Below are 20,213 nucleotides of genomic sequence, written 5' to 3'. Positions count from 1 at the left end.
CTGAGCTGAGGTAGAAACGGCCCACGCACTCTCTGAATTCTTCAATTTATTGCACAAATCGGGCAATAAGTTCGATACAAATTTATCCACAAACAACCGTTGTCCACCCTCAGTACCCATATCCTGTCCACTATGATCAACAAATGTTTCCTCAAACCTCGTAAAGAAGTCTGAAACACTCTCATCTTTCTTCTGCTTACAGGCTGACAACTTGTCCCAATTTACCCTCATAGCTGGCATAAGCGTTTTCATTAATGTAATGATTCGCTGGGGAAGAAGTGCAATCAACTGATCGGGTTTAGCAGCAGCCACTTGTCCAGCGTCTGCCGCTGTAATGGCAGCCCAATCACCACCTAATTCATTTGTGTGATCTTGATGACGAATCTTGGCCCATACCGGCTGCGGTACGACGTTGCCAAACAACATGTCAATATCAGCAAGATTCATTACCGTAGCATCCACAAGCTGCGATAATTCTTTGTAATACCCCGCAGGGTTTTTGCGAGGATCAGGCAAAGTTTGTTTCACCTGAAGCACTTCCGATCGTTTCCATGGGAGATGTATCCATACTCTCTGGAAATGTGCCGCTATGATGTTATTAACATCAGTATTATCAGCAGGTACCCAAACCGGCGGAACTTCACGCATAGGGTATTGGCCAGACTCAGCTTGTTGGCGTTCAAGATCCTCAACAAACAGTGCGTGAGGAATAGGAGCAAGGCGATAAGACAGCAACTGCTCAATAGCTCGTCGGACATTAGTATCGACTATCAGTCCAGTTGCGAACTGAAGCCGAAGATTAGACAGGGCGGTCAGCACCTCGTCAGGCGCGACAGCCGCTATCTGATCATGTAGGAGTTTACACATTTCGTCAAACACATATCTCTGAGTCGGGATGTTGAATTGACTAAATGTTTCAAGAACGACTCGGGGTGGATTTCTTTGCGGATTGTCCATCCAACCCATCGCCATATTGTATAGCGCAGCGCGTTCCCTATTACCAGGAAGCTGACTACGTCTCTGTGGTGGACCATCAGAACCAGCGGACCCAAAAACAGGTCCGAGCGACTGGAAAAAATTTGTCGCAATGGGAGAACTACGGTTACGAGTAGAGGGACAAGAGTAAGACACAGGACTAACAAGAGGAGGAGTAGAAACGTTAGCAACAACAGGGGTTAACAACACAGGAGCAGTAGCGTGAGTTGGAGTATGTGGAAGCGGAGGAGCAGTAGGAATAGAAACAGGCACAGGAGCAGGAACAGTCGGAAGAGCGGGTGCAGGTTGAGGAACGGGTGGAGGAATAACAGGTGGAAGAACAGGTACGGCAGGGACCACAGGAGCTGCGGTACCCTGTACGTACGGAGGTGGCGACTTCATAAGATAGGACATTAAAGGATCCTCAACTGCCTCTTCCTTCTTATCCGACTCCGTAGGTAAAGCAGGATAACATTTATCTATGGTCATACGTTGCAACCTCTCAAACACTTCCTTATCCTTATCCTCCTTATCACGCTGAAACTGCTCAGCTTTCTTCACAATGGTAGCAACATTATCTCGCTCACCACGTTTATTCTGTCTGATCTCTTTCTGTCGGGCTTCTTTGCGCCACAACCGAAAGGCATCAAACATGGCCGGCCTAGATTTGCGTTCGAACAACTTTATTTCTAAATTATCTAAGATCGACGCTTCGAAGCTACCGTGAGGTGGCCAACGAAGATCGCCGTCTTTCTTTGTATATTTTATCCAATAATCGTTAAAAGCAATCGGGCCTAGCCCATGTTTGCTATATAAGTCATAAGTAGGAGTTCCAACCGGAGGTATCGGACACGAGTCCTCCAGCAGGGAATCCGCACCACAAGGTCTACAACAACTGAACAAAGTACTGCGACCAGGCATCTTGCACACTAGCCGAGTTTCACAAACTTCAAGGGTTACGGGATTTACCAAGTCCCAGCAAGAACAAAAACCCTCGGTCTTTGGCGGCTGCAGTCGTCAAACAAGTACAACAACAAAGTACGCTAGCAAAGTGTCACCGACAAAAACACTCACACAGCGTGTACAACAAAGCCACTAGTGTTTACAACAAAGACACTCGCTGAAGTGTCTACAACAAAAACACTCGCTAAAGTGTTTACAACCAAGGATTCTGGGAGCGACCCACAAATACTTAACTCAAAGATCAATGGCGTCCTCAGGAAGGCCCGTCAATCGTCTCGCTATACCAAGGTCTACGCCAGGCGCCAAAACAGGTCTACAGTCAGGGCAGCAGTCCGTCGCAGCCGTCAGGAGGCGGGAATCTTCGCGGGAAAAGTCTTCGGGCCACTTATTTCGACAACAGGATCGATGAAGCGGGGTGCACCTTCCCTCGGAGATTTCACACGAAGTTCCTCACGATCGTCGGGCTTGGACCGGTACCACTGATGCAGCCCCACGTTGGGCGCCAACTGAAGGACTGGGTTCTTTTGGACCCAGCGGTGCCAGGGCACAACACCTGAAACCTTCGTGGGTAACCTGTTCCGGCGTACAAGTCACAGAGACACGGGACACTTCCTTCGGCGTCAAAGAGTCAAGGTTTATTTACTGCAGGGAACACAGAAGTCACAGGAAGTACATCGAGTGTAGTTCGGGGAGACTGCTTCAAATTGGTTATGTGGATCGCTCCTTTTATACAGTTTTTACCCATAGGCTAACATTGAACACAAAGGTTTACAACTCAGTTCCCACATCTAGCTCCCAGAGGGGTCGTTTTGGTCGCTTTGAAACACATAAGGTCCGGAACATAAGTGCGGAAACATTTGGCGGTTACCAACTGTAAAAACCCATCTTCCCACCATTAGCAAATTCCATTCAGCAATCAAGTAGATCGAAACAGGAACGAAGACAGGTGCAGAGGAAGACGGAGACAGTGGGGAGATCGGAAAGGGTGTAAAAAGGGGAGGTGTCGGGAGCACGAGATACAGGCATCAAAGGGACGTGCCTAATGAGATGCACGGCTGAGACAATAAGTCCGTGCGGCAAGATGAGCCTCGAGCGGCGCCACCTGCCTTACAGTAGCAACCCCCTCGTCATAAAGACACTTTCAAAGGACATGTGTCTTCCGCAAATATCTTGGGAGTCCCAGGGTCGCGAAGCGGACAGCGTCCGTTCGCTGACTACTTGAGGGCAAGAGACAAAATGGATGCCGTATCTAAGATGGAACCCGTGGGTACAGATGAAAAGCCCACGTAACAAACGAACGGTTTAAGTTAGCACAGCGAAACTGCGCACACTTGCTAAACTCGTCATTTGCGGTTCGTAGATACCAGACTCGACCATATTCGTGCGAGTTGGAAACACCACTTACAATTGTCACGGAACCTCATGTGCCCCTCCTGTGCACCCCCATGCACAACAAAGCAGGTGAATCCACGCCCTGCACCTCACACCAAACAACAAGGGAGACAGCCACAGCAGGAGTGGCTGCAGAGGAACGCACAGCACACAAGCACATGGCCAGGGCAACACACACACCACAACACCACCACACTCATGGCAAGACAACTGAGTACAGGCACCAAATGAGCACACACACATACAAGGAACAAACATTCTACTTGACACACAGCCTGCCAAGTCACACAGACATACCCCACAGAGACACACAGACACATACACAGACCAAATGCCACCAGCAATGGAGCACAACAAACAGGGAAACAAGAGTGAGGGGCTGTAACGACCGGATTCTCAGACCAGATAGAATCAGCTCATCAGACCACCACCAACCCAGCCGAAACGTAACCATCTCCCTCCTTAAGACCTATTTACAACAGGTATCTATGTCTCCTACCCAAGGATGGGGAATTAGCAATATACATGCATACGTTTTCTACAATATCACACTCCCACCAGCTAGTCTCGCGGCAACCCGGGCTCAGACTATTCTACCCTAGGGCAGTTCTGATTATTTACCATTACACACTGACCGCAATCAGTGCTCACCCAAGCCACGATCCTGTGAGTAACCCAAGCCACAATCCTGTGGGTATATGCACCAGTATCCCCCCTGGTGTTCTCTTACTTACATCACAAGCCACAATCCTGTGGGTATATGCACCAGTATCCCCCCTGGTGCTCTCATTAACGCCGCCTACCAACGACGATCACTTTCCTATGAATACCATTAGCTCTTCATGTTGAGGAATCTCTCGTTATTCACTAGGGGTATGATACTACAATATTATGGATCACACGACGAGTGCCAAATTAGATGATGTACAACTTATCCTCTACTTCAAGGGCTCCTCTCTCCCTAATTATTCATTCACTACTTACCTGATCAGGGGTAGCGTCTGTTCAAATAGTAGCGTCTGACTAGAAGAATAGGTTACCTTTTCATATAAGAATAAGAGGCACATGCTGGTTCACTAAGAACTGGGGTACTTTATTTATCAGAACAACAATAGCAATATAACACTATACTATAACATATACCCTGCGAAGGAAAATGAAAGGTTAGAATGTGCACGCTAATAAGAAAGGGTCGACGTCACCTTATTAATATGAAGTCTGGACTCAGCAGTCATCTAGGTTCCCTTCTCGTCTGTGCCTTGGCTCGTCTTAAGGTCACACTTCTGCAGTCACGGATAAACGTCTGCACCGCTATGCTCTGTTCTCTTCACCTTCCTCCAAGTCACTGGAACCTTCCTCTCTTCGGCTGCTCTCTCTCTGGCTGTTCTGCACTACTCCTCTCTCCTCTCAATCACGGACCATCTTCACTTCTCGGCTTCGATCTTATAACTCAGTTTCAGCCACTCGGGTATTCGTTCCCTTAACTAACTGCTTCACTCTTTATTTTCTGATCTTAATGTCAAAGCTCGCCAGCCGCACAAGCTAAAGTATCTTCAATCTTTCTAAGAGAGTATCAGCTCCTCGATCTTCCTCGGACTTTAAAATGGCGACTGTCTGCCCTGAAATAATTAATATTTACAACAAGGGGTGGTGAGGGACAGAGTCTCTGAATTAAGCAGAAAGCTCTCACCCAGTCAAGAGATCAGGGCTAGATCCAACACCGTTTTTTAGCTCACTGCACCATCCCAGTTTCAGAACCTGGCTGTATGCAAATTAGTCTGTTCCTGTCCCAGTGCATGATAGGAACAGGGCAAACCAAACTACAAAAGCCAATTCTTACACTGGGAAGGAAACAAGCTCCCGGGCTGGCATTACAGCCGTCTTCGGCCCGGTTTGCTTGAATCCTGATGGTGCAATGAGCAAGGGTCTCACATCTGAGAATACCCTTCCACGCTTAGGGTGGACAAAAATATTTACAACAAGGGGTGGTGAGGGACAGAGTCTCTGAATTAAGCAGAAAGCTCTCACCCAGTCAAGAGATCAGGGCTAGATCCAACACCGTTTTTTAGCTCACTGCACCATCCCAGTTTCAGAACCTGGCTGTATGCAAATTAGTCTGTTCCTGTCCCAGTGCATGATGGGAACAGGGCAAACCAAACTACAAAAGCCAATTCTTACACTGGGAAGGAAACAAGCTCCCGGGCTGGCATTACAGCCGTCTTCGGCCCGGTTTGCTTGAATCCTGATGGTGCAATGAGCAAGGGTCTCACATCTGAGAATACCCTTCCACGCTTAGGGTGGACAAAAATATTCACAACAAGGGGTGGTGAGGGACAGAGTCTCTGAATTAAGCAGAAAGCTCTCACCCAGTCAAGAGATCAGGGCTAGATCCAACACCGTTTTTTAGCTCACTGCACCATCCCAGTTTCAGAACCTGGCTGTATGCAAATTAGTCTGTTCCTGTCCCAGTGCATGATGGGAACAGGGCAAACCAAACTACAAAAGCCAATTCTTACACTGGGAAGGAAACAAGCTCCCGGGCTGGCATTACAGCCGTCTTCGGCCCGGTTTGCTTGAATCCTGATGGTGCAATGAGCAAGGGTCTCACATCTGAGAATACCCTTCCACGCTTAGGGTGGACAAAAATATTTACAACAAGGGGTGGTGAGGGACAGAGTCTCTGAATTAAGCAGAAAGCTCTCACCCAGTCAAGAGATCAGGGCTAGATCCAACACCGTTTTTTAGCTCACTGCACCATCCCAGTTTCAGAACCTGGCTGTATGCAAATTAGTCTGTTCCTGTCCCAGTGCATGATGGGAACAGGGCAAACCAAACTACAAAAGCCAATTCTTACACTGGGAAGGAAACAAGCTCCCGGGCTGGCATTACAGCCGTCTTCGGCCCGGTTTGCTTGAATCCTGATGGTGCAATGAGCAAGGGTCTCACATCTGAGAATACCCTTCCACGCTTAGGGTGGACAAAAATATTTACAACAAGGGGTGGTGAGGGACAGAGTCTCTGAATTAAGCAGAAAGCTCTCACCCAGTCAAGAGATCAGGGCTAGATCCAACACCGTTTTTTAGCTCACTGCACCATCCCAGTTTCAGAACCTGGCTGTATGCAAATTAGTCTGTTCCTGTCCCAGTGCATGATGGGAACAGGGCAACCCAAACTACAAAAGCCAATTCTTACACTGGGAAGGAAACAAGCTCCCGGGCTGGCATTACAGCCGTCTTCGGCCCGGTTTGCTTGAATCCTGATGGTGCAATGAGCAAGGGTCTCACATCTGAGAATACCCTTCCACGCTTAGGGTGGACAAAAATATTTACAACAAGGGGTGGTGAGGGACAGAGTCTCTGAATTAAGCAGAAAGCTCTCACCCAGTCAAGAGATCAGGGCTAGATCCAACACCGTTTTTTAGCTCACTGCACCATCCCAGTTTCAGAACCTGGCTGTATGCAAATTAGTCTGTTCCTGTCCCAGTGCATGATGGGAACAGGGCAAACCAAACTACAAAAGCCAATTCTTACACTGGGAAGGAAACAAGCTCCCGGGCTGGCATTACAGCCGTCTTCGGCCCGGTTTGCTTGAATCCTGATGGTGCAATGAGCAAGGGTCTCACATCTGAGAATACCCTTCCACGCTTAGGGTGGACAAAAATATTTACAACAAGGGGTGTGAGGGACAGAGTCTCTGAATTAAGCAGAAAGCTCTCACCCAGTCAAGAGATCAGGGCTAGATCCAACACCGTTTTTTAGCTCACTGCACCATCCCAGTTTCAGAACCTGGCTGTATGCAAATTAGTCTGTTCCTGTCCCAGTGCATGATGGGAACAGGGCAAACCAAACTACAAAAGCCAATTCTTACACTGGGAAGGAAACAAGCTCCCGGGCTGGCATTACAGCCGTCTTCGGCCCGGTTTGCTTGAATCCTGATGGTGCAATGAGCAAGGGTCTCACATCTGAGAATACCCTTCCACGCTTAGGGTGGACAAAAATATTTACAACAAGGGGTGGTGAGGGACAGAGTCTCTGAATTAAGAAGAAAGCTCTCACCCAGTCAAGAGATCAGGGCTAGATCCAACACCGTTTTTTAGCTCACTGCACCATCCCAGTTTCAGAACCTGGCTGTATGCAAATTAGTCTGTTCCTGTCCCAGTGCATGATGGGAACAGGGCAAACCAAACTACAAAAGCCAATTCTTACACTGGGAAGGAAACAAGCTCCCGGGCTGGCATTACAGCCGTCTTCGGCCCGGTTTGCTTGAATCCTGATGGTGCAATGAGCAAGGGTCTCACATCTGAGAATACCCTTCCACGCTTAGGGTGGACAAAAATATTTACAACAAGGGGTGGTGAGGGACAGAGTCTCTGAATTAAGCAGAAAGCTCTCACCCAGTCAAGAGATCAGGGCTAGATCCAACACCGTTTTTTAGCTCACTGCACCATCCCAGTTTCAGAACCTGGCTGTATGCAAATTAGTCTGTTCCTGTCCCAGTGCATGATGGGAACAGGGCAAACCAAACTACAAAAGCCAATTCTTACACTGGGAAGGAAACAAGCTCCCGGGGACCGGTTTCTGGCATTTCAGCCGTCGTCGGCCCGGCTTGCTTGAATCCTGATGGTGCAATGAGCAAGGGACTCACATCTGAGTATACCCTCCCACGCTTAGGGTAGACAAAATATTTAACAACAAGGGGTGGTGATGGACAGAGTTTCTGAATTAAGCAGAATACTCTCACCCAGTCAAGAGATCAGGGCTAGATCCAACACCGTTTTTTAGCTCACTGCATCGTTTTTGGCCACTATAGGTGTGGCAGGGTATACTCAGACATGAGTCCCTTTCTCACTGCACCATCAGGATTCAAGCAAGCCGGGCCGAAGAAGGCTGAAATGCCAGAAACCGGTCCCCGGTAGCTTGTCTCCTTTCTGGTAAAGAATTGGCTTGGTAGTTTAGTCTGCCCTGTTCCCATGATGCACTGGGCCAGGGACAGACTGATTTGCATATAGCCAGGTTCTGAGCTGGGATGGGGCAGTGAGATAAATAACGGTGATGGATCAAGCCCTGATCTTTGGACTGGGTAAGAGTGGTCTGCTCAATTCAGACACTCTGTTCATCACCACCCCCTTTTGTAAATCGATTTTGGCCACTATAGGTGTGGCAGGGTATACTCAGACATGAGTCCCTTTCTCACTGCTCCATCAGGATTCAAGCAAGCCGGGCCGAAGACGGCTGAAATGCCAGAAACCGGTCCCCGGTAGCTTGTCTCCTTTCTGGTAAAGAATTGGCTTGGTAGTTTAGTCTGCCCTGTTCCCATGATGCACTGGGCCAGGGACAGACTGATTTGCATATAGCCAGGTTCTGAGCTGGGATGGGGCAGTGAGATAAATAACGGTGATGGATCAAGCCCTGATCTTTGGACTGGGTAAGAGTGGTCTGCTCAATTCAGACACTCTCTTCATCACCACCCCCTTTTGTAAATCGATTTCGGCCACTATAGGTGTGGCAGGGTATACTCAGACATGAGTCCCTTTCTCACTGCTCCATCAGGATTCAAGCAAGCCGGGCCGAAGACGGCTGAAATGCCAGAAACCGGTCCCCGGTAGCTTGTCTCCTTTCTGGTAAAGAATTGGCTTGGTAGTTTAGTCTGCCCTGTTCCCATGATGCACTGGGCCAGGGACAGACTGATTTGCATATAGCCAGGTTCTGAGCTGGGATGGGGCAGTGAGATAAATAACGGTGATGGATCAAGCCCTGATCTTTGGACTGGGTAAGAGTGGTCTGCTCAATTCAGACACTCTGTTCATCACCACCCCCTTTTGTAAATCGATTTTGGCCACTATAGGTGTGGCAGGGTATACTCAGACATGAGTCCCTTTCTCACTGCTCCATCAGGATTCAAGCAAGCCGGGCCGAAGACAGCTGAAATGCCAGAAACCGGTCCCCGGTAGCTTGTCTCCTTTCTGGTAAAGAATTGGCTTGGTAGTTTAGTCTGCCCTGTTCCCATGATGCACTGGGCCAGGGACAGACTGATTTGCATATAGCCAGGTTCTGAGCTGGGATGGGGCAGTGAGATAAATAATGTTGATGGATCAAGCCCTGATCTTTGGACTGGGTAAGAGTGGTCTGCTCAATTCAGACACTCTGTTCATCACCACCCCCCTTTTGTAAATCGATTTTGGCCACTATAGGTGTGGCAGGGTATACTCAGACATGAGTCCCTTTCTCACTGCTCCATCAGGATTCAAGCAAGCCGGGCCGAAGACGGCTGAAATGCCAGAAACCGGTCCCCGGTAGCTTGTCTCCTTTCTGGTAAAGAATTGGCTTGGTAGTTTAGTCTGCCCTGTTCCCATGATGCACTGGGCCAGGGACAGACTGATTTGCATATAGCCAGGTTCTGAGCTGGGATGGGGCAGTGAGATAAATAACGGTGATGGATCAAGCCCTGATCTTTGGACTGGGTAAGAGTGGTCTGCTCAATTCAGACACTCTGTTCATCACCACCCCCTTTTGTAAATCGATTTTGGCCACTATAGGTGTGGCAGGGTATACTCAGACATGAGTCCCTTTCTCACTGCTCCATCAGGATTCAAGCAAGCCGGGCCGAAGACGGCTGAAATGCCAGAAACCGGTCCCCGGTAGCTTGTCTCCTTTCTGGTAAAGAATTGGCTTGGTAGTTTAGTCTGCCCTGTTCCCATGATGCACTGGGCCAGGGACAGACTGATTTGCATATAGCCAGGTTCTGAGCTGGGATGGGGCAGTGAGATAAATAACGGTGATGGATCAAGCCCTGATCTTTGGACTGGGTAAGAGTGGTCTGCTCAATTCAGACACTCTGTTCATCACCACCCCCTTTTGTAAATCGATTTTGGCCACTATAGGTGTGGCAGGGTATACTCAGACATGAGTCCCTTTCTCACTGCTCCATCAGGATTCAAGCAAGCCGGGCCGAAGACGGCTGAAATGCCAGAAACCGGTCCCCGGTAGCTTGTCTCCTTTCTGGTAAAGAATTGGCTTGGTAGTTTAGTCTGCCCTGTTCCCATGATGCACTGGGCCAGGGACAGACTGATTTGCATATAGCCAGGTTCTGAGCTGGGATGGGGCAGTGAGATAAATAACGGTGATGGATCAAGCCCTGATCTTTGGACTGGGTAAGAGTGGTCTGCTCAATTCAGACACTCTGTTCATCACCACCCCCTTTTGTAAATCGATTTTGGCCACTATAGGTGTGGCAGGGTATACTCAGACATGAGTCCCTTTCTCACTGCTCTATCAGGATTCAAGCAAGCCGGGCCGAAGACGGCTGAAATGCCAGAAACCGGTCCCCGGTAGCTTGTCTCCTTACTGGTAAAGAATTGGCTTGGTAGTTTAGTCTGCCCTGTTCCCATGATGCACTGGGCCAGGGACAGACTGATTTGCATATAGCCAGGTTCTGAGCTGGGATGGGGCAGTGAGATAAATAACGGTGATGTATCAAGCCCTGATCTTTGGACTGGGTAAGAGTGGTCTGCTCAATTCAGACACTCTGTTCATCACCACCCCCTTTTGTAAATCGATTTTGGCCACTATAGGTGTGGCAGGGTATACTCAGACATGAGTCCCTTTCTCACTGCTCCATCAGGATTCAAGCAAGCCGGGCCGAAGACGGCTGAAATGCCAGAAACCGGTCCCCGGTAGCTTGTCTCCTTTCTGGTAAAGAATTGGCTTGGTAGTTTAGTCTGCCCTGTTCCCATGATGCACTGGGCCAGGGACAGACTGATTTGCATATAGCCAGGTTCTGAGCTGGGATGGGGCAGTGAGATAAATAACGGTGATGGATCAAGCCCTGATCTTTGGACTGGGTAAGAGTGGTCTGCTCAATTCAGACACTCTGTTCATCACCACCCCCTTTTGTAAATCGATTTTGGCCACTATAGGTGTGGCAGGGTATACTCAGACATGAGTCCCTTTCTCACTTCTCCATCAGGATTCAAGCAAGCCGGGCCGAAGACAGCTGAAATGCCAGAAACCGGTCCCCGGTAGCTTGTCTCCTTTCTGGTAAAGAATTGGCTTGGTAGTTTAGTCTGCCCTGTTCCCATGATGCACTGGGCCAGGGACAGACTGATTTGCATATAGCCAGGTTCTGAGCTGGGATGGGGCAGTGAGATAAATAATGGTGATGGATCAAGCCCTGATCTTTGGACTGGGTAAGAGTGGTCTGCTCAATTCAGACACTCTGTTCATCACCACCCCCCTTTTGTAAATCGATTTTGGCCACTATAGGTGTGGCAGGGTATACTCAGACATGAGTCCCTTTCTCACTGCTCCATCAGGATTCAAGCAAGCCGGGCCGAAGACGGCTGAAATGCCAGAAACCGGTCCCCGGTAGCTTGTCTCCTTTCTGGTAAAGAATTGGCTTGGTAGTTTAGTCTGCCCTGTTCCCATGATGCACTGGGCCAGGGACAGACTGATTTGCATATAGCCAGGTTCTGAGCTGGGATGGGGCAGTGAGATAAATAACGGTGATGGATCAAGCCCTGATCTTTGGACTGGGTAAGAGTGGTCTGCTCAATTCAGACACTCTGTTCATCACCACCCCCTTTTGTAAATCGATTTTGGCCACTATAGGTGTGGCAGGGTATACTCAGACATGAGTCCCTTTCTCACTGCTCCATCAGGATTCAAGCAAGCCGGGCCGAAGACGGCTGAAATGCCAGAAACCGGTCCCCGGTAGCTTGTCTCCTTTCTGGTAAAGAATTGGCTTGGTAGTTTAGTCTGCCCTGTTCCCATGATGCACTGGGCCAGGGACAGACTGATTTGCATATAGCCAGGTTCTGAGCTGGGATGGGGCAGTGAGATAAATAACGGTGATGGATCAAGCCCTGATCTTTGGACTGGGTAAGAGTGGTCTGCTCAATTCAGACACTCTGTTCATCACCACCCCCTTTTGTAAATCGATTTTGGCCACTATAGGTGTGGCAGGGTATACTCAGGCATGAGTCCCTTTCTCACTGCTCCATCAGGATTCAAGCAAGCCGGGCCGAAGACGGCTGAAATGCCAGAAACCGGTCCCCGGTAGCTTGTCTCCTTTCTGGTAAAGAATTGGCTTGGTAGTTTAGTCTGCCCTGTTCCCATGATGCACTGGGCCAGGGACAGACTGATTTGCATATAGCCAGGTTCTGAGCTGGGATGGGGCAGTGAGATAAATAACGGTGATGGATCAAGCCCTGATCTTTGGACTGGGTAAGAGTGGTCTGCTCAATTCAGACACTCTGTTCATCACCACCCCCTTTTGTAAATCGATTTTGGCCACTATAGGTGTGGCAGGGTATACTCAGACATGAGTCCCTTTCTCACTGCTCCATCAGGATTCAAGCAAGCCGGGCCGAAGACGGCTGAAATGCCAGAAACCGGTCCCCGGTAGCTTGTCTCCTTTCTGGTAAAGAATTGGCTTGGTAGTTTAGTCTGCCCTGTTCCCATGATGCACTGGGCCAGGGACAGACTGATTTGCATATAGCCAGGTTCTGAGCTGGGATGGGGCAGTGAGATAAATAACGGTGATGGATCAAGCCCTGATCTTTGGACTGGGTAAGAGTGGTCTGCTCAATTCAGACACTCTGTTCATCACCACCCCCTTTGTAAATCGATTTTGGCCACTATAGGTGTGGCAGGGTATACTCAGACATGAGTCCCTTTCTCACTGCTCCATCAGGATTCAAGCAAGCCGGGCCGAAGACGGCTGAAATGCCAGAAACCGGTCCCCGGTAGCTTGTCTCCTTTCTGGTAAAGAATTGGCTTGGTAGTTTAGTCTGCCCTGTTCCCATGATGCACTGGGCCAGGGACAGACTGATTTGCATATAGCCAGGTTCTGAGCTGGGATGGGGCAGTGAGATAAATAACGGTGATGGATCAAGCCCTGATCTTTGGACTGGGTAAGAGTGGTCTGCTCAATTCAGACACTCTGTTCATCACCACCCCCTTTTGTAAATCGATTTTGGCCACTATAGGTGTGGCAGGGTATACTCAGACATGAGTCCCTTTCTCACTGCTCCATCAGGATTCAAGCAAGCCGGGCCGAAGACGGCTGAAATGCCAGAAACCGGTCCCCGGTAGCTTGTCTCCTTTCTGGTAAAGAATTGGCTTGGTAGTTTAGTCTGCCCTGTTCCCATGATGCACTGGGCCAGGGACAGACTGATTTGCATATAGCCAGGTTCTGAGCTGGGATGGGGCAGTGAGATAAATAACGGTGATGGATCAAGCCCTGATCTTTGGACTGGGTAAGAGTGGTCTGCTCAATTCAGACACTCTGTTCATCACCACCCCCCTTTTGTAAATCGATTTTGGCCACTATAGGTGTGGCAGGGTATACTCAGACATGAGTCCCTTTCTCACTGCTCCATCAGGATTCAAGCAAGCCGGGCCGAAGACGGCTGAAATGCCAGAAACCGGTCCCCGGTAGCTTGTCTCCTTTCTGGTAAAGAATTGGCTTGGTAGTTTAGTCTGCCCTGTTCCCATGATGCACTGGGCCAGGGACAGACTGATTTGCATATAGCCAGGTTCTGAGCTGGGATGGGGCAGTGAGATAAATAACGGTGATGGATCAAGCCCTGATCTTTGGACTGGGTAAGAGTGGTCTGCTCAATTCAGACACTCTGTTCATCACCACCCCCTTTTGTAAATCGATTTTGGCCACTATAGGTGTGGCAGGGTATACTCAGACATGAGTCCCTTTCTCACTGCTCCATCAGGATTCAAGCAAGCCGGGCCGAAGACGGCTGAAATGCCAGAAACCGGTCCCCGGTAGCTTGTCTCCTTTCTGGTAAAGAATTGGCTTGGTAGTTTAGTCTGCCCTGTTCCCATGATGCACTGGGCCAGGGACAGACTGATTTGCATATAGCCAGGTTCTGAGCTGGGATGGGGCAGTGAGATAAATAACGGTGATGGATCAAGCCCTGATCTTTGGACTGGGTAAGAGTGGTCTGCTCAATTCAGACACTCTGTTCATCACCACCCCCTTTTGTAAATCGATTTTGGCCACTATAGGTGTGGCAGGGTATACTCAGACATGAGTCCCTTTCTCACTGCTCCATCAGGATTCAAGCAAGCCGGGCCGAAGACGGCTGAAATGCCAGAAACCGGTCCCCGGTAGCTTGTCTCCTTTCTGGTAAAGAATTGGCTTGGTAGTTTAGTCTGCCCTGTTCCCATGATGCAGTGGGCCAGGGACAGACTGATTTGCATATAGCCAGGTTCTGAGCTGGGATGGGGCAGTGAGATAAATAACGGTGATGGATCAAGCCCTGATCTTTGGACTGGGTAAGAGTGGTCTGCTCAATTCAGACACTCTGTTCATCACCACCCCCTTTTGTAAATCGATTTTGGCCACTATAGGTGTGGCAGGGTATACTCAGACATGAGTCCCTTTCTCACTGCTCCATCAGGATTCAAGCAAGCCGGGCCGAAGACGGCTGAAATGCCAGAAACCGGTCCCCGGTAGCTTGTCTCCTTTCTGGTAAAGAATTGGCTTGGTAGTTTAGTCTGCCCTGTTCCCATGATGCACTGGGCCAGGGACAGACTGATTTGCATATAGCCAGGTTCTGAGCTGGGATGGGGCAGTGAGATAAATAACGGTGATGGATCAAGCCCTGATCTTTGAACTGGGTAAGAGTGGTCTGCTCAATTCAGACACTCTGTTCATCACCACCCCCTTTTGTAAATCGATTTTGGCCACTATAGGTGTGGCAGGGTATACTCAGACATGAGTCCCTTTCTCACTGCTCCATCAGGATTCAAGCAAGCCGGGCCGAAGACGGCTGAAATGCCAGAAACCGGTCCCCGGTAGCTTGTCTCCTTTCTGGTAAAGAATTGGCTTTGTAGTTTAGTCTGCCCTGTTCCCATGATGCACTGGGCCAGGGACAGACTGATTTGCATATAGCCAGGTTCTGAGCTGGGATGGGGCAGTGAGATAAATAACGGTGATGGATCAAGCCCTGATCTTTGGACTGGGTAAGAGTGGTCTGCTCAATTCAGACACTCTGTTCATCACCACCCCCTTTTGTAAATCGATTTTGGCCACTATAGGTGTGGCAGGGTATACTCAGACATGAGTCCCTTTCTCACTGCTCCATCAGGATTCAAGCAAGCCGGGCCGAAGACGGCTGAAATGCCAGAAACCGGTCCCCGGTAGCTTGTCTCCTTTCTGGTAAAGAATTGGCTTGGTAGTTTAGTCTGCCCTGTTCCCATGATGCACTGGGCCAGGGACAGACTGATTTGCATATAGCCAGGTTCTGAGCTGGGATGGGGCAGTGAGATAAATAACGGTGATGGATCAAGCCCTGATCTTTGGACTGGGTAAGAGTGGTCTGCTCAATTCAGACACTCTGTTCATCACCACCCCCTTTTGTAAATCGATTTTGGCCACTATAGGTGTGGCAGGGTATACTCAGACATGAGTCCCTTTCTCACTGCTCCATCAGGATTCAAGCAAGCCGGGCCGAAGACGGCTGAAATGCCAGAAACCGGTCCCCGGTAGCTTGTCTCCTTTCTGGTAAAGAATTGGCTTGGTAGTTTAGTCTGCCCTGTTCCCATGATGCACTGGGCCAGGGACAGACTGATTTGCATATAGCCAGGTTCTGAGCTGGGATGGGGCAGTGAGATAAATAACGGTGATGGATCAAGCCCTGATCTTTGGACTGGGTAAGAGTGGTCTGCTCAATTCAGACACTCTGTTCATCACCACCCCCTTTTGTAAATCGATTTTGGCCACTATAGGTGTGGCAGGGTATACTCAGACATGAGTCCCTTTCTCACTGCTCCATCAGGATTCAAGCAAGCCGGGCCGAAGACGGCTGAAATGCCAGAAACCGGTCCCCGGTAGCTTGTCTCCTTTCTGGTAAAGAATTGGCTTGGTAGTTTAGTCTGCCCTGTTCCCATGATGCACTGGGCCAGGGACAGACTGATTTGCATATAGCCAGGTTCTGAGCTGGGATGGGGCAGTGAGATAAATAACGGTGATGGATCAAGCCCTGATCTTTGGACTGGGTAAGAGTGGTCTGCTCAATTTAGACACTCTGTTCATCACCACCCCCTTTTGTAAATCGATTTTGGCCACTATAGGTGTGGCAGGGTATACTCAGACATGAGTCCCTTTCTCACTGCTCCATCAGGATTCAAGCAAGCCGGGCCGAAGACGGCTGAAATGCCAGAAACCGGTCCCCGGTAGCTTGTCTCCTTTCTGGTAAAGAATTGGCTTGGTAGTTTAGTCTGCCCTGTTCCCATGATGCACTGGGCCAGGGACAGACTGATTTGCATATAGCCAGGTTCTGAGCTGGGATGGGGCAGTGAGATAAATAACGGTGATGGATCAAGCCCTGATCTTTGGACTGGGTAAGAGTGGTCTGCTCAATTCAGACACTCTGTTCATCACCACCCCCTTTTGTAAATCGATTTTGGCCACTATAGGTGTGGCAGGGTATACTCAGACATGAGTCCCTTTCTCACTGCTCCATCAGGATTCAAGCAAGCCGGGCCGAAGACGGCTGAAATGCCAGAAACCGGTCCCCGGTAGCTTGTCTCCTTTCTGGTAAAGAATTGGCTTGGTAGTTTAGTCTGCCCTGTTCCCATGATGCACTGGGCCAGGGACAGACTGATTTGCATATAGCCAGGTTCTGAGCTGGGATGGGGCAGTGAGATAAATAACGGTGATGGATCAAGCCCTGATCTTTGGACTGGGTAAGAGTGGTCTGCTCAATTCAGACACTCTGGTCATCACCACCCCCTTTTGTAAATCGATTTTGGCCACTATAGGTGTGGCAGGGTATACTCAGACATGAGTCCCTTTCTCACTGCTCCATCAGGATTCAAGCAAGCCGGGCCGAAGACGGCTGAAATGCCAGAAACCGGTCCCCGGTAGCTTGTCTCCTTTCTGGTAAAGAATTGGCTTGGTAGTTTAGTCTGCCCTGTTCCCATGATGCACTGGGCCAGGGACAGACTGATTTGCATATAGCCAGGTTCTGAGCTGGGATGGGGCAGTGAGATAAATAACGGTGATGGATCAAGCCCTGATCTTTGGACTGGGTAAGAGTGGTCTGCTCAATTCAGACACTCTGTTCATCACCACCCCCTTTTGTAAATCGATTTTGGCCACTATAGGTGTGGCAGGGTATACTCAGACATGAGTCCCTTTCTCACTGCTCCATCAGGATTCAAGCAAGCCGGGCCGAAGACGGCTGAAATGCCAGAAACCGGTCCCCGGTAGCTTGTCTCCTTTCTGGTAAAGAATTGGCTTGGTAGTTTAGTCTGCCCTGTTCCCATGATGCACTGGGCCAGGGACAGACTGATTTGCATATAGCCAGGTTCTGAGCTGGGATGGGGCAGTGAGATAAATAACGGTGATGGATCAAGCCCTGATCTTTGGACTGGGTAAGAGTGGTCTGCTCAATTCAGACACTCTCTTCATCACCACCCCCTTTTGTAAATCGATTTTGGCCACTATAGGTGTGGCAGGGTATAGTCAGACATGAGTCCCTTTCTCACTGCTCCATCAGGATTCAAGCAAGCCGGGCCGAAGACGGCTGAAATGCCAGAAACCGGTCCCCGGTAGCTTGTCTCCTTTCTGGTAAAGAATTGGCTTGGTAGTTTAGTCTGCCCTGTTCCCATGATGCACTGGGCCAGGGACAGACTGATTTGCATATAGCCAGGTTCTGAGCTGGGATGGGGCAGTGAGATAAATAACGGTGATGGATCAAGCCCTGATCTTTGGACTGGGTAAGAGTGGTCTGCTCAATTCAGACACTCTGTTCATCACCACCCCCTTTTGTAAATCGATTTTGGCCACTATAGGTGTGGCAGGGTATACTCAGACATGAGTCCCTTTCTCACTGCTCCATCAGGATTCAAGCAAGCCGGGCCGAAGACGGCTGAAATGCCAGAAACCGGTCCCCGGTAGCTTGTCTCCTTTCTGGTAAAGAATTGGCTTGGTAGTTTAGTCTGCCCTGTTCCCATGATGCACTGGGCCAGGGACAGACTGATTTACATATAGCCAGGTTCTGAGCTGGGATGGGGCAGTGAGATAAATAACGGTGATGGATCAAGCCCTGATCTTTGGACTGGGTAAGAGTGGTCTGCTCAATTCAGACACTCTGTTCATCACCACCCCCTTTTGTAAATCGATTTTGGCCACTATAGGTGTGGCAGGGTATACTCAGACATGAGTCCCTTTCTCACTGCTCCATCAGGATTCAAGCAAGCCGGGCCGAAGACGGCTGAAATGCCAGAAACCGGTCCCCGGTAGCTTGTCTCCTTTCTGGTAAAGAATTGGCTTGGTAGTTTAGTCTGCCCTGTTCCCATGATGCACTGGGCCAGGGACAGACTGATTTGCATATAGCCAGGTTCTGAGCTGGGATGGGGCAGTGAGATAAATAACGGTGATGGATCAAGCCCTGATCTTTGGACTGGGTAAGAGTGGTCTGCTCAATTCAGACACTCTGGTCATCACCACCCCCTTTTGTAAATCGATTTTGGCCACTATAGGTGTGGCAGGGTATACTCAGACATGAGTCCCTTTCTCACTGCTCCATCAGGATTCAAGCAAGCCGGGCCGAAGACGGCTGAAATGCCAGAAACCGGTCCCCGGTAGCTTGTCTCCTTTCTGGTAAAGAATTGGCTTGGTAGTTTAGTCTGCCCTGTTCCCATGATGCACTGGGCCAGGGACAGACTGATTTGCATATAGCCAGGTTCTGAGCTGGGATGGGGCAGTGAGATAAATAACGGTGATGGATCAAGCCCTGATCTTTGGACTGGGTAAGAGTGGTCTGCTCAATTCAGACACTCTGTTCATCACCACCCCCTTTTGTAAATCGATTTTGGCCACTATAGGTGTGGCAGGGTATACTCAGACATGAGTCCCTTTCTCACTGCTCCATCAGGATTCAAGCAAGCCGGGCCGAAGACGGCTGAAATGCCAGAAACCGGTCCCCGGTAGCTTGTCTCCTTTCTGGTAAAGAATTGGCTTGGTAGTTTAGTCTGCCCTGTTCCCATGATGCACTGGGCCAGGGACAGACTGATTTGCATATAGCCAGGTTCTGAGCTGGGATGGGGCAGTGAGATAAATAACGGTGATGGATCAAGCCCTGATCTTTGGACTGGGTAAGAGTGGTCTGCTCAATTCAGACACTCTGTTCATCACCACCCCCTTTTGTAAACTGAAATAATTAATGGCATTGATGCTAGCGGCTAGCTGCCGCCTACAGACTGACTCACTGACTGCCTCATGCTTTCACTAATATGGAAGCTTGTTCCTTCATGGAAAGTTACGGCCAGTAACCTGCCGCCCACCAAATTCTTGTACCTCCCCGTACCAAGGACACGTTCCCAGCCGGCCGGCCTGATGTTGTGTCTTCGAAGTGGAGAAAAATACAGTCTTTCGATAAGGGCCAGCCTAAGCCGGTTCTTTCCAAGCGAACAACACCTCGTAACTAAAACATTACATTTGACCTAGAAGCATCTCAAGCTGCCGGGGCAGAAAGAAAGATGGAGTCTCTCCTGTTTGAGGCCTACAAGGCCCGAAATAAGCATAACTCCATAGAAGGTATACTAACACCCTTACAAAAGGACGGATTATCACTAATACTAATGAATCTATCCCCTACCATAAGTTTATAAGCCCTGATCTAAAGAAAAGGGTACGGAATTATATCAACACGCCTTGTGAATAGGCCCTATTTACGGTTCTAATCCTTACACTAGAATGATAGTAGACTGAAGTTACCTCCAATCACCTTCCCTCAAAGGAGGGCCGAAAAAGTCGGTCAGAACAGGGGCACACAAATGGAAGGCCATAGAGACAACCACCAAGCATGTGTACATCACATGCAAGACAAGGATTATAGAACAACACCCTCAGCCCAT

This window comes from Lissotriton vulgaris, chromosome 11, assembly GCF_964263255.1.
Source record: "Lissotriton vulgaris chromosome 11, aLisVul1.2, whole genome shotgun sequence".
Taxonomy (NCBI): domain Eukaryota; kingdom Metazoa; phylum Chordata; class Amphibia; order Caudata; family Salamandridae; genus Lissotriton; species Lissotriton vulgaris.
This window is presented reverse-complemented; position numbering follows the sequence as displayed.